The sequence below is a fragment of the Myotis myotis genome, unplaced genomic scaffold (genome assembly GCF_014108235.1).
Source record: "Myotis myotis isolate mMyoMyo1 unplaced genomic scaffold, mMyoMyo1.p scaffold_m19_p_3, whole genome shotgun sequence".
NCBI lineage: Eukaryota > Metazoa > Chordata > Mammalia > Chiroptera > Vespertilionidae > Myotis > Myotis myotis.
In genome coordinates this window covers 193,055,072-193,068,801 of record NW_023416335.1, presented here as the reverse complement: position 1 = coordinate 193,068,801, position 13,730 = coordinate 193,055,072, and the positions used below count along the sequence as shown (strand labels likewise).

At 40.2% G+C, this 13,730-nt stretch overlaps 1 long non-coding RNA gene across 1 annotated transcript; it reads right to left on the bottom strand.

Annotated features, from left to right (window-relative positions):
• Positions 1-9,507: 9,507 nt before the first annotated feature.
• Positions 9,508-10,153, bottom strand: LOC118651501. The gene is made up of 2 exons (XR_004966271.1): positions 9,994-10,153; positions 9,508-9,769 (listed from the first exon to the last, which is right to left on the bottom strand). It is a non-coding gene; the product is annotated as an uncharacterized LOC118651501 (long non-coding RNA).
• Positions 10,154-13,730: the final 3,577 nt, after the last annotated feature.

The window sequence follows — 13,730 nt, the reverse complement described above, 5'->3', positions numbered from 1 at the left end:
TTTTCAACAGAAATGTTTAGCTTTTCCTATTAATTTGTAAAAGCTCTTTATAGATTAAGAATAGTATTCTTTTCTCTCACATTAATATGTGAATGTTTTCTCCGTTCTTCACTTTAATTTTTACTTATGCTGGGTTGGTTTTTTGTTTTTGTTTTTTATGTACAGGAGTTTGGGGAACTGTATCATGTTCTTTTGGGGCAGGGGAAAGCGGGCTAAGAGACACAGGTGCAAAGGAAAAGTACAAAACACCAAGTGAAGGAAAGGATACACAGGAAAAAGTCAAATCTCCCTCCTGCCCGGGTGAATAGCCACTGTCCCAGTTTGCCCTGAACTGAAGGACCTTTGGGAGCATGGGGTTTTCATTACTAAAACTGGGACAGTTCTCAGCAAACAGGGACAGTTGGCCACCCTATCAGCCCCCTAGTTTCCTTCTCAGAGGCAATACTCTTACCAGTTTCTTGAGTGGCCTTCCAAAAATATTACCAACGTTTTCAACATTTATCTTCAAATTTGAATATGAATCACGTCTATAAACGTGCATTTGCAAATTTTATCGCATCATCTTATTTCCTTGAAATCAAATTAAACCTAACCTTCTTCATAGATAGGGTGATCCAGGAGGTTACAAAGTGCTCAGAAAACAAAATCAAAGCGCTCACATCTTTGGTCCACCCCTCTTGCTGCTCCCTGCTTCCTGAGCCCACACGACTCCTTTGAAGTCCAGAAACTTCCAGGCCCTGTTGGCATGACCTCTGGGTCCAGCAACCTCTGGCTCCCGAGGCCACTGCTTCAGCTCCATCATGAGCACCAAGAAAGGGTAGGCCAGGCGGGCACAGTGCTGGGAGGAAGGCAGCAGGGTGAGCCAGGAGCCCTACCTCTTTCATTTTCCAGGGTCTCTTCCTCTCAGCACTCACACCCCATAGTCAGCGCACTTAACTGCCTCCTGGGTCCCCATTGTGCACACACCCACCTTGACACTGCCGTGCACCCCAGAATATCTGCCATCAGCCACTGGCATCGCTCCTCAGATACCTCCTGTGCTCAGCTCTGAAATGCCTTCCTCTCCTCTCCCTCCTCTCTGCTATTCACCTTTTTATGACCCTCCCCGTCTGTAGAGAAAGAATTGGTCACCTGCTTCCTATAAATCATCTCCCTTAATCCTCCTGTATTAGTTTCCTGGGGCTGCTGTAATAAATTACAAACCGGGTGGGTTAAACTAACAGAAATGTGTTCTCTCATAGTTCTGTAGAAATCTGAAATCAAGGTGTCAGCAGGGCCATGCTCCCTCCTAAGTTTCTTGGAGAAAGAACTTCCTTGTGTCTTCCAGCTTCTGGTGTCTAGATGTTCTCTGGCTTGTGGCTGCGTCACTCCCATCTCTGTGTCCATCTTTACATGGTCTTCTTCTCTTCTCCCAGTGGCTCCCCCTTCTGTGTATCTCTTATATGGACTCTTGTCATTGAATTTAGGGCCCACCTAAGTGATCTAGGATGATCTCATCCTGAGATCCTTAATTAATCTGCAAAGACCCTTTTTCCAAATAAGGTCACATTCACAGGTTCTGGGGGTTAGAATGTGGACATACCTTTTGGGGACACCATTTAACCTGCTACACCTCCTAACAACCATTCATCTGAATCTGGATGCTGAGACTCCGATAGACTTAGTAACTTGCATAAGATCACGTGGTTACAAAAAGGCAGCCAGCATCTGAAGCCACTTCCATCTAATGCGAAGTACCTGTTTTTTCCACTAAACCTGTAATTCTTCCAGGGCCCTTTTCTCCTTTCCTCCCTCCCTCCCACCCTCCCCGCCCCCCTTTCTGACTAGAAAACACTTTCCTGTCTTTAAGCCACACCTGGATATCTCTAGTAGCACCCATCTCATCATGCATTTTCCCTTGTAAGTCTTATCTCCTCTAGTCTTTGATCTCTTGGATCAAGAAGGTTGCCTTACTCATCTTTGTATCTTCCAAAGTGCCTGGCATGGAGTATGGCACACATAGGTACTCCAGTAATTTTTGTTGAACTCCCTGTGGTGTTTAATGAACATACAATGTTAAAATGTCACTCCAGGGCTGAAAGAGTTGAGAAAGAATTGCTCAACACCTGAGGAAGCTGTCAGCTGCTCTTCAGTGTGTCAGCACAGAGGTTAAAGGGGAAACAGCCCTCATCACTGTGGACAGGGGGAAATTGCACAGGAAGTCACAGGATCGCTCCCTTATGGGGCAGCAACGTCAGACCAGGGTCAGGACCCATTTGGGCATATCTGGCATGACACTCAGCACTGCTCATTTCTAAATAACACTCAGATTTCTTTTTAGCACAGTGTAACACCCTAACTGGAATACTGAGACTGTTTTCTCTACATACAGGAGAACTCAGATGAATAAGAACTGAAGTCCTGATTTCCTAAGATTGCTGCAGTGGAGGGTGTGGCTGCTGCAGTGGGAGGAGCCCAGGGCTGGGAGCACCCGCTAAGGCTACCGAGTGATCTCTCTCCAACCCGAAATCCACTGAGCACAGCTAGAATCATGCTGTCACCACAAGGACCATTGTCTTAGGGAGAACCCAAGTCAGAGGCCAAGCCATCAAGTTTTCCATTTGGCAGTTTAATCCCAATGACATTAATAGATATTTTATATGTAGATTACAATTGATTGATTAGTACATTTGAGGATTGCCCAGGGAGACTTGTCTGAGTGAATATTTCCACTGAGGTTGTTGGTCTTCCTGGGGTTAGATGAAGTTCTTTATAGAGAAAAGCATGCTATTTGAAATGAGAGCCGTACACGTTAGCCAATGGCCCTGACCTACATGAGTGTCTGAGCCATGTGTATGTATACATCCTGGGGACTAATTGCATTGGTCTGTTGCAATTCAACAGTCCAGAGTACATCTCCGCTGCCGTGACTGGTGGTGGGTGACCTCTCCCTCTTATGACCTCATAGTGTTTATTTGGCAAGGATTCACAAGATGTTTCTTAGCAATTTTTGTATATTTTTAAAAACATGCCATGTGCTGATGCCTTATCACCCTAATCAGACCACCAGTTTCATGAGAACAGAAATGGAATTTTGAAAGCAACCTGCCTTCCCAGGCTATGCCCACCTCCAGACACAGGGCCAGGTCCCTTAACAAAATGGCCCTCCAAGTCACCTCACAGCCTGGCATCCTACCTCGGGTTGTGATGTATAGCACGCATGCCCACTCCCAAGGCAGAGAGCACCCTGCAGCCTCACATCATGGAGATGGAGCTCTACACCTGTGGGTTGCTCTGTAGCGATTTCTCAAATGAAAATAAGGAAGGTGTGCTAAGAGCTTGCAAACAGTGCCGGAGGGTCAATGGAGACAGTACTCGCCTTCACCCAGGATGATGGCTCAGGAAAGCTTTAGGAAGGGGAGGAATTTGTACTGGCCTGGCTAGGATGGGTAGAATAAATTTTTAATAATTTCACCCTAACAGGTTTGGCTCAGTGGATAGAGCATCGGCCTGCGGACTCAAGGGTCCCGGGTTCGATTCCGGTAGAGGGCATGTACCTTGGTTGTGGGCACATCCCCAGTGGGGGTGTGCAGGAGGCAGCTGATTGATGTTTCTCTCTCATTGATGTTTCTAGTTCTCTATAAAAAAAACCAATAAAATAGATTTAAAATTTTTTTTTAATAATTTCAACTACTTTTTTGTTATTCTAAAGTAATATGTGGCCATTGTAGGAAAAAATTTTTAAATATGGACAAATAAAAATAATAAAATCAAAATCACCCATAATGTTACTACCCAGAAATAACCACCATCAACAGTTTAGTATGTTACTTTTTAAGAAATGTATATGTAATATAATTTTTAAATAAAATCGTCCTACACAGAAGGTTCTGTAAAGTGCTATTTTGCTTTTGAATATAATATAAATATCTTTTGATTCATTAATTCTGTTGTGTTCTTTTTGCTTTTGTTCACTGTGTAATGTTTCACTTTGTGATAGTCACAATTTATGTAATCAGTTCCACATTGTTGGCTGTTTATTTAGGTTGGTTCTAATTTTTCCTTTTATTAACAAGGCTACAGTGAACTTTACCTTGAAACTTTATCCATGCCCAGCCCTCAGGATTATTTCCATAGTATGAAATTCCTACATGTGGAATTTCTGGGCCCACAGTTATCCGCATTTTAAAGCCCAGTAGGATTTTGACAGGTGAAATGAGAGGTGAAGGGCTTTCCAGATGTAAAGCAAGAAGTAAAGGCATAGAAACAGGAAAGCTCTGGGCATGTGAAAGTAAATAAATCACTAAATGGGCTGGTAGTTAAAGCATGTAAAGGAAACGATGGGAGATAAGACAAGAAAGGGTGGTAAGAGAATTTGCCAAGGACCTTGAACCAGGGTGAGGGGTTTGTGGTTACTCAGCAGACTCTGGGTAAAACAACTTGGCTGCAGTTGACCTGGATTTTAGGGGAGCAAGATGGATGAAGGGAGACCCACCGGTCAGCTGGCTGATTGACTATTCCAGAAGAGGCACAATGAGGACCTGAATGAGGCCATGGAGCTCGAGAAGACAAAAGCAGATACAGCCAATCACAGAATGACCCAAAGATATTCACATCCTAACCCCCAAAACCTGTGAATGTCAATGGGACTTTGTAGATGTGATTAAGTTAAAGCTATGAAGACGAGGGGATTATCCCTGATTATTCAGGTGAACCCAGTCTAATCACAAGCGTCCTTCTATGAGAAGGCCAGAGGGTCAGAAGCAGAGGTTGGGGAGGTAAGAGTCACAAACCAGCAAATGCATGCAGGCAGCCTCTAGAAGCCAGAAGAGGCAAGGAACAGAAAGATTCTGCCCTAGAACCTACAGAAGGAACCCAGCTTTCCCAACACCTTGATTTTGACCCATTTCAGACTTCTGACCTCCAGAACTGTAAGATAAATTTCTGTTGTTTTAAGCACTGAGTTTGTGGCAATGTGTTACAGCAGCAACAGGAAAATAATACAGGCAGAAACAACATGCCACACAGCCCTGCTCTCATAGAAGGTGTCATCCTAAAACAGTTTTGCTAAATTAGGGTTATGAGGACAATAAGTGCTATGAGGCTCCAGGAAAAGGGATCCCTGAGGGTGAACGTGTAAGGGCCACCAGAGCTGGGCTTGAAAGGTAAACTAAGAGACTAAGCACACATGGGAAGATGCGACTCTTGGAGGCACTTGGGACATTGCTGCCCAGAGACAGGGGGATGGATGAGTTGACCTCGGCCTGCCTACGGAGTAAGTTCTCCAGGGTGTATTTACTAGTACAAATGCACAAGAAGCTCAGGGGAGGAAAGATTCCTACCAGGCTTCATCTCTTCCTTTCTCTTATACCTTTGTAGCATCTCTCCTCCAATGTGAACTCCACAGGAAAGAGAATTTTCTTGGCAGTTCGCTCCAAGTAAACACCCCAGATTTCCCAAGCCAGGCTACCAGCTCCCACCATGTACTGCCAGCACCTCAGCTGAAGGGAAGCCATCCTCCTTCACTTCCTCTCTTCTAGGGGCACAGACATCTGTGGACAGAACAGTATGCTCACTTCCTTCCTTCATGGTCATCAATCATCCTGGTGATGGCATGCTTGTGATACAATGTCGTCAAAAGAATGACACAACTTCAGACTAATCTTCTCACGTTCTCAGTAACTATGCCACTACATTATTATTGCCATAGAGTTAGAGGGTCCAAACTGCTCTGTCTTGTGGACTTTCTGGTCCCAGGAGCACAATAGGATCCCTGAACCCAGAGCCACTATTCAAGGACCTGGGGTTCCAAATGTATAGACAGAAAGTTATAACAATTCTAAATTTGTATGCATCTTATAAAATGGCTTCAAAATGCATACATTGATAAATCAACTTCAAAATCTGTCTCAATTATTCATAGCACAAGTATATAAAATTGGCAAAATAGAGATTTTTTTTAAAAAAAAAAATTTGTGAAAGCCAGTAATTACACTCCTGGGCATTCTGCTGGAAAAATGGAAACTTCAGTTCACACTAAATTCTGTACATGAATGTTCATAGACGTTTTATTTGTAATAGTCAAAAACTGAAAACAACCCAGATGTCTTTAATTGGGTTAATAGTTAAACTGGGGTCCATCCATCCATGAAATACTAATCAGCAATAAAAAAGAACAAACTACTGATAAACAACATGTATGGATCTCCAGGGAATTATGCTCAGTGAAAAAAGCCAACCCCAGAAGGTTATACACTGTATAATTCCATTTATATAACACTCTTCAAATGACAGAAGTAGAAATGAACAGATTAGTGGGGAAGGGGAACATGAGGGAGGTGCTTGTGGTTATAAAAGGGCAACAAGAGTGATCTTTGTTGTGATGGCCACATCTTGACATGGTGGTGGATACATAAACCTACACATCTGATAAAATTGTACGGAACTAAATACACAGGCACGTGCATTTAGTGTGTGTGTGTGTGTGTGTGTGTGTGTGTGTGTGTGTGTGTACAAGTAAAACTGCTTAAATTCGAATAAAACAGATCATCTGTATTAATAATCTAAAGCTGTAAAGGATACACTGAACCTCTCTGTATTGTTTCTTACAATTGCATGCAAATCCATAATTTTCCCAAATTAAAATTTTAAAAAAAACCAGTAAGTAAGCTTGGTCTAATGTACCTATTTAGAACTCTGCACCCAATAATTATAGAACGCACACTATTCTCAGCCCAGTAACTGACTCCGCCCAGTTTGTCCAGGACTTTCCTGATTTTAGCACTGAAAGTCTTTCATCCCAGGAAATCCTTCAGCCCCAAACAAATTGGGCTGGTTAGTCACCCAAACATTTACAAAATTGATTATACACAATTCTCAACACATTTCAAAGAATAGGTAGCATACGCACCATCTTCTCTGACCACACTACAATTAAATTGAGTTTTTAATCAATTCAAATGATTTTTTTTAAGCCTCATACCTTTGGAAATTTCTAAATAACTCACAGGTCAATAAATCAGAAGAGACATTTTAAAATACTTAAAACAGAACAGTATGAAGAGGCTCCATAATAAACAGTATTCAATGTGTGATGCAATGAAATGTGTGCTCCTGCGCTCTCAGTTCTTAAAGCTGGTGGCACCTTTCTGTAAGGCAACTTGGCAACATGGGATGTATGAGACTCCTTTAAAATGTCATTATTCTGGACCGAGTAAACTCCACTTCTAGGAACTAACTAAGGAAATTCTCTACAATGAGGACAAAGATTTACATCCGAGATAGTCACCGAAGCATTGTTTCTAATTGTCAAAATGAAAGTGTAAGCATCCTAAATATCCCCGTCTAGGATATTAGTCAAATAACTTTTGGCATACATGTGGGATGGATTATCACGTAGCGAGGAAACACAATGTTCAAGAGCAGTTATAAATGACATGGGAAAATAGTTTTGGTATAAGCTTAAGCGAAAGGAGATATAAATATGCATATATAGTTCAATCTCAACTATGTGAAAGAGAGACAGAAGAAAATACTGGAAACAATATGCTCACATATTTGCACCATTATATGTAGATGGCAGGAGGTGGTCATTTTCTTATTTAAACGTCTCTGTGTTTTCCAATTTTTTTTCACAATGTGCTTGAATAGTACCTAATGTCTTTAAAATGATGTTTGCTTCTTTAATGTTACAAAGGGGGGGGGGGGCGGGGATTAAACACAAAGTTATTGAGAATTCAGCTTACAAAGTAAGTTGCAGATGAGAAAAGGAGGGAGAAGAGGCCACGTGTGAAATTCAGAGAGGAAGGGAGGGAGAGATACATACAGAGAAACATCAATGATGAGAGAGAATCATTGATCGGCTGCCTCCTGCACACCTCACACTGGGGATCGAGCCCACAACCCAGGCATGTGTCCGACTGGGAATCAAACCATGACCTCCTGGTTCATAGGTCAGTGCTCAACCACTGAGCCACACCAGCAAGGCAAAAATACTAGTATTCTTTCTTGACCTGATTGGATTCTTGCTTCCATGAAAAAAGAAGTTGAATTTTTTTTAATGTTGAAAGAGCACAGTAAAAAAAAAAATCTTGATTTACTTTTTAATACCTCTTTACAATGAACCAAATTTAGCAATATCTCTATTTGTAATAGCCCCACACTGGAAACTATCCAAGGTCCACCAACAGAGGAATAGATACATCCACTGTAGGCTGTTCACACAAAGAATTATTATAAAGTAATGAGAATGATCTACACCCATACACTACAGTGTGGATGAATCTTACAAATATAATATTGCGTGAAAGAAACAAGATTTAAGAAAATACTTACTGGCTATTCCACTTGCATAAAATGCAAAAATTAGCAGAACTCATGTATGCTGTTAGAAGTCAGGAGGGTGGTTTCCCTTGGAGAACGGATTTAGTGACTAGATGGAAGCATGATGGGAGCTTCCAGGATGCTGGTAATGTTCTATGTCTCAACCAGGTGCTGGTAACTGGGGGGGGGGGGGGGGGGGGGTGGTGTTTAGTTTGTGAAAAACTGTTGAACTGTTGTTTATGATCTGTGTACTTTCTCTATGGAAATTGTACATCAGTATAAATTTTTCAAAATAAAAAAATAATGGTGCTTGGAAATACACTTGGAATTGTCTTCCTTTAATTGGATAAAGGACCTTAAAAAGCCACTTTGGCTTCCTAGAATTTTTATTAATAATTCAAGTCTCCCAAGCAGTGTCCCAGACAGAGCAGCGTCTACTGATACATCTTATAATCCTTGTTGTAAAACTCACTTACTGTTCTGACATGGCTTTTCTCTGGACCCTGAGCTATTTGCCTCTCCTGATGGACAGACACACAGGCATCCCTGCCTACCACTAATAATTAGTTGCCATAATTTGATGTATACAGTCTATATGGACATCAGCATGACATCTCACAGTGGGGCACAGCTTGGCTTAAAGGGAAGGACAGCAAAGGTGCAAACACGTCTTATTCACAGGAGAGAACGTTTCTGGAGGTCAGAGTCTCCACCTACTTCATTCTTCACCTTGAGAAAGTGACGAAACTTTTCTGGCCCTCGCTTTCCCACAAAGTAGTCAGGTGTATGCACATGACTCGTGTGTGTGTGTGTGTGTGTGTGTGTGTGTGTGTGTGCGCGCGCGCGCGCCCACGCGGATGCTTCATTTTTGAGCCAATATTAAAAACTTAGGGTATTTTACATTAAATGTGGATTTCTGGCTTCACCTGGAAGACTGGCTGGTTTTACATAACTGGGTCACATTCTCACAAGGAAATATCAGCTAGAGAGGAGGGTTTTCTGTCTTTGGATAGGTATGTTCTCTCCAATTTGCCAGTCCCTTCCACATGTTATTATGTCTCCAACAATGAGGTCCATTTATCATTCCATGTGCCTTGTCATTTTTTAGGGCACAGAAAACATCTCTTTATAGCCATTTCTTCATCTAAAGTGGAAAAAATAAGACACACTAAGGGAGTTAAGTTTCAAGAACAACAAGAGACCATATTTCTTTGTAGGAGCTGAGAAATAATTATTTTGTACTTGGTTAGCTTTTCTCAGTGGTTCTAGCTCAGGGTCTCTCAGATGGTGGCTGGGACACCAGTCATGCGAAGGCTTGACTGGGGCTGGAGGATCTGCTTCCAAGGAGGCCCATTTACAGGCTGGTAAGTTGGTCCTGGTTTTTTGTCAAGAGGTCACGGTGCCTTGATGTGTAAACTTCTCCATAGGGATGCTTGAATGTCCTCATGACATGGTAATTGGCTTCCTCCTGTGCAAGTGATTCAAGAGAAAGCAAAATGAAAGACACTATTTTATGAAGTAGCCTCTGGAGTCAAACTGCTATTTCCACAATATCCTATTGGTTTCACAGGTTAGCCCTACTTCATGTTGGAGTGGACTATACAAGGATGTGAATCTGGGAGACACAACTCATTGGGGTCTATCTTGGAAGCTGAGTACTGCTTAATTCTATGATGTTTACAAGAGACCTACCTGAAGTACAAGGACTTGAAAATGTTTGAAGTAAAGTTGGAATGGCTTTATTAATATCAGACAAAATAGACTTTTGAAAAAAGCATTATTATGGATATAAAATAATATTAAATAACTAGAGGCCAGTGCACAAAATTTATGCATGGGTAGGGTCCCTAGGCCTGGCCAGCGATCAGGGTCGATTTCCAGCTGCTGGCCTGGGCCTTCCTTCCAGCTGCCAGCTGGGACCTTCCTTCCCCCAGCTGTCAGCTGCCTGCCAGAGCCTTCCTTCGTTCCATGCCGCTCCCTGGTGGTCAGCACACATCATAGCGAGCAGTTGAACTTCTGGTCAGTGGAACTCCTGAGGGGACAATTTGCATATTAGCCTTTTATTATATAGGATGATTTTTATGTTTTTTTATTTTTTATTGATTAAGTTATTATATATGTGTCCTTATCCCCACATTACCCCCCCCCACACACACACACACACACACACACACTCATGTCCTCACCCCCCTGTTGTCTGTGTCCATTGGTTTGGCCTATATAATTGCATATAAGTCCTTTGGTTGATCTCTCCCCCTTACCCCCACCCTCCCCTACCTTCCCTCTGAGGTTTGACAGTCTGATCGATGATTCTCTGTCTCTGGATCTGTTTTTGTTCATCAGTTTATGTTGCTCATTATATTCCATAAGTGAGTGAGATCATGTGATATTTATCTTTCTCTGACTGGCTTATTTCACTTAGCATAATGCTTTCCAGTTCCATCCATGCTGTTGCAAATGGTAAGAACTCTATAGGATGATTTTTAAATGTTTCCCCTTTACTAAGAAGATATGAATATTATAAACTTAATAGGTTCAAAATACTGTATATAAAACAAAAAATTAATAGAACTCAGAGAGAAACTGACAAATTCATCATTGTAACAGGAGATGTCAACACACTATTATTATTACATCAAGGAGACAAAAAAAGTAGAAAGGACAGAAATTTTGAACAATACAATTAATAAGTTTGATTTATTGGACATATATAGAATTCATGTAGAGAATCCAAACAATTAGGGATAACACATTTGGAACATTTATAAAAATTGACCAAATATTAAACCACAAAACAAGCCTCAACAAATTTCAAAGAATCAATATCCATTTCCTAGAATAATGCAATTAATTAGAAGATAATAACACAATATAATTATTTTTAGAATACATATGCTTGGAAAAATTTAAGCACACTACTAACTCATGGGTCAAAAAAGAAATCATCATGAAAAATGTAAAGTTCAGTCTATTATGTTACAAAGCATGTTAAATTTGGAATACCATTCGTTTAGCATAAAAGTCATGTTGGTTCATATGTTTAAGAGCAAGCTTTCTTACAATTGAAGAAAAAGTGTTTAAAGTTCTTTTTAAAAGCTGAAAATGTTTCATATTGACATCCTCTTATGTAAAAAGTGGCTGGTTTAGTGACTTCAAGAATGACATTTTTCCATTCTGCTCAGGTATCTAGAAAAGCTGCAAATGTATATCAAGAAGAAACGAAGATATTTCTCTAATTCTGCCTCAATGCAATATATGTATATTAAGAAGTCTATATACTCAAGTTTATTTTTTAGTTTAATGAAATTAGTCACCATTAGAAACAAATGCTTTCAAGGACCTATTTCTCAGAGCAGGAATCATAACTCTCAGGATTCAGAGCTATAAAGAACTGACACTGAAGGAATACTGGCCAAAACTTAATCACATGGGAGAGGGTAAGGGAGACTGGAAATATAATCTTTAGCTAAATGTCCAGCTAAAAATTACAGTTCTGTTGTTAAAGAAAGAAGGCCAAAATAACTATTAGAGAAGCATCAGCAGACTGTCACAAGAAAAACATCCCTCACTCAGCTTTCGAATCCAATATAAACCTTGATGTCAAAACCAGACATGTACAATACAAGAAAAGAAAATCACTGGCAGAATTGCTCATGAAGATAGAGTAAAAAGTAAAAAGTTCTAAACAAAGTATTAGCAACTGAATCCAAAAGTACATAAAAAGATAATACATTATGATCAAGTTTTGTTTATTCCAGAAATTTAGGAGGGTTTTACCATAAGAAAATCTTTCATTATGATGTATCACACACCAACATTAAAGGATAAAAATAAAAGCATATGCATAGTGGCTGCACCAACTGACATTCCCCACCAACTGTGCACAAAGGTTCCCTTTTCTCCACATCTTCACCAACATTTGTTATTTCTTGTCTTTTTTATGATAGCCATTCTAACAGGTGTGAGGTGATGTCTCTTCATGGTTTTGATTTGCATTTCCCTGATGATTAGTGATGTTGAGCATCTTTTCATGTACCTGTTGGTCATTTGTGTGTCTTCTTTAGAAAAATGTCTATTCAGACATCTTGTAATGTAAATTGGTGCAGTTACTATGGAACACAGTATGAATGTTTCTCAAAAAAATAAAAAATAAAAATACCATGCGATCCAGCAATTTCACTTCTAGGTATTCATCTAAAAAAAAAAAGAAAGAAACACTCACTCAAAAAGAAATACCATGTTCATTGCAGCATTATTTATAGGAGCAAAGATATGAAAACAACCTAAGTGTGTATCAATGGATGAATGAAGATAATGTGATATCTATATATATATAAAATATTCTGCATATATGATAGAATATTACTCAGCCATGAAAAAGAATAAAATCCTGTCATTTGTGACAACATGGATGCACCGTGAAGGTATTATGCTAAGTGAAACAGGTCAAACAGAAAAAGACAGATACTGTATGATCTCACTTATATGTAGAATCAAAACAACAAATAGCCCTGGCTGCTGTTGCTCAGTAGTCAGAATGTCAGCCTGTGCATCAAAGGGTCACAGGTTTGATTCCAGATCAAGGACACATACCTGGGTTGCAGGTTCAGTCCTTGGCCTCAGTCGGGGGGGGGGGGGGGTCACACACCCATATTCCCTCCCTTGCTTCCACTCTCTCTAAAAATCAATGGAAAAAATATCCTCGAATGCAAATTAACCAAAAAAACACACACATAAACAAAAACAAGCTCATAGACACAGAGAACAGATTGGTGGTTGCCAGAGGTGGGGAGTGGGGTGGGGCGGGGGGGAATGTATGAAATGGGTGAAGGAGGTCAAAAGATAAAACTTCTAGTTATAAAATAAATATGTCATGAAAATGTAGCATACAGCATGGCTACTATAGTTAATAACACTGTTTTGTATATTCAAAATTTTCTAAGACAGTAAATCTTAAAAGTTCCCATCACAAGAAAAATATTTCTGTAACTACATATGGTGATGGATGTTAACTAGACTTATTGTGGTGACCTTTTTACAAAATATGCAAATGTTGTACACCTGAAACTAATATAATGTTGCATGTCAATTATGCCTCAATTTAATAATTAATTAGTTAATTAATTAAGAGCCTCTCAATAGATGCAGAAAAAGAATTTGACAAATTTACTCACTCATCATAAAGACTTTTAACAAACTAGGAATAGAAGAAAATTCTTTAGTCAGTCTAAGATTAACTGGTAAAAACCTATAAGATACATTATTCTAATGAGGAAATGTAAGATCATTTCCTTTAAAATAAAAAATGAGCCATGGCCAATGTAGCTCAGTGGTAGAGTGTCGGTCTGCATACCAAAGGGTCTCCGGTTTAATTCCCAGTCAAGGGAAGATACCTGGGTTGCAGGTTCATTCCCCACCCCCAATCGGGG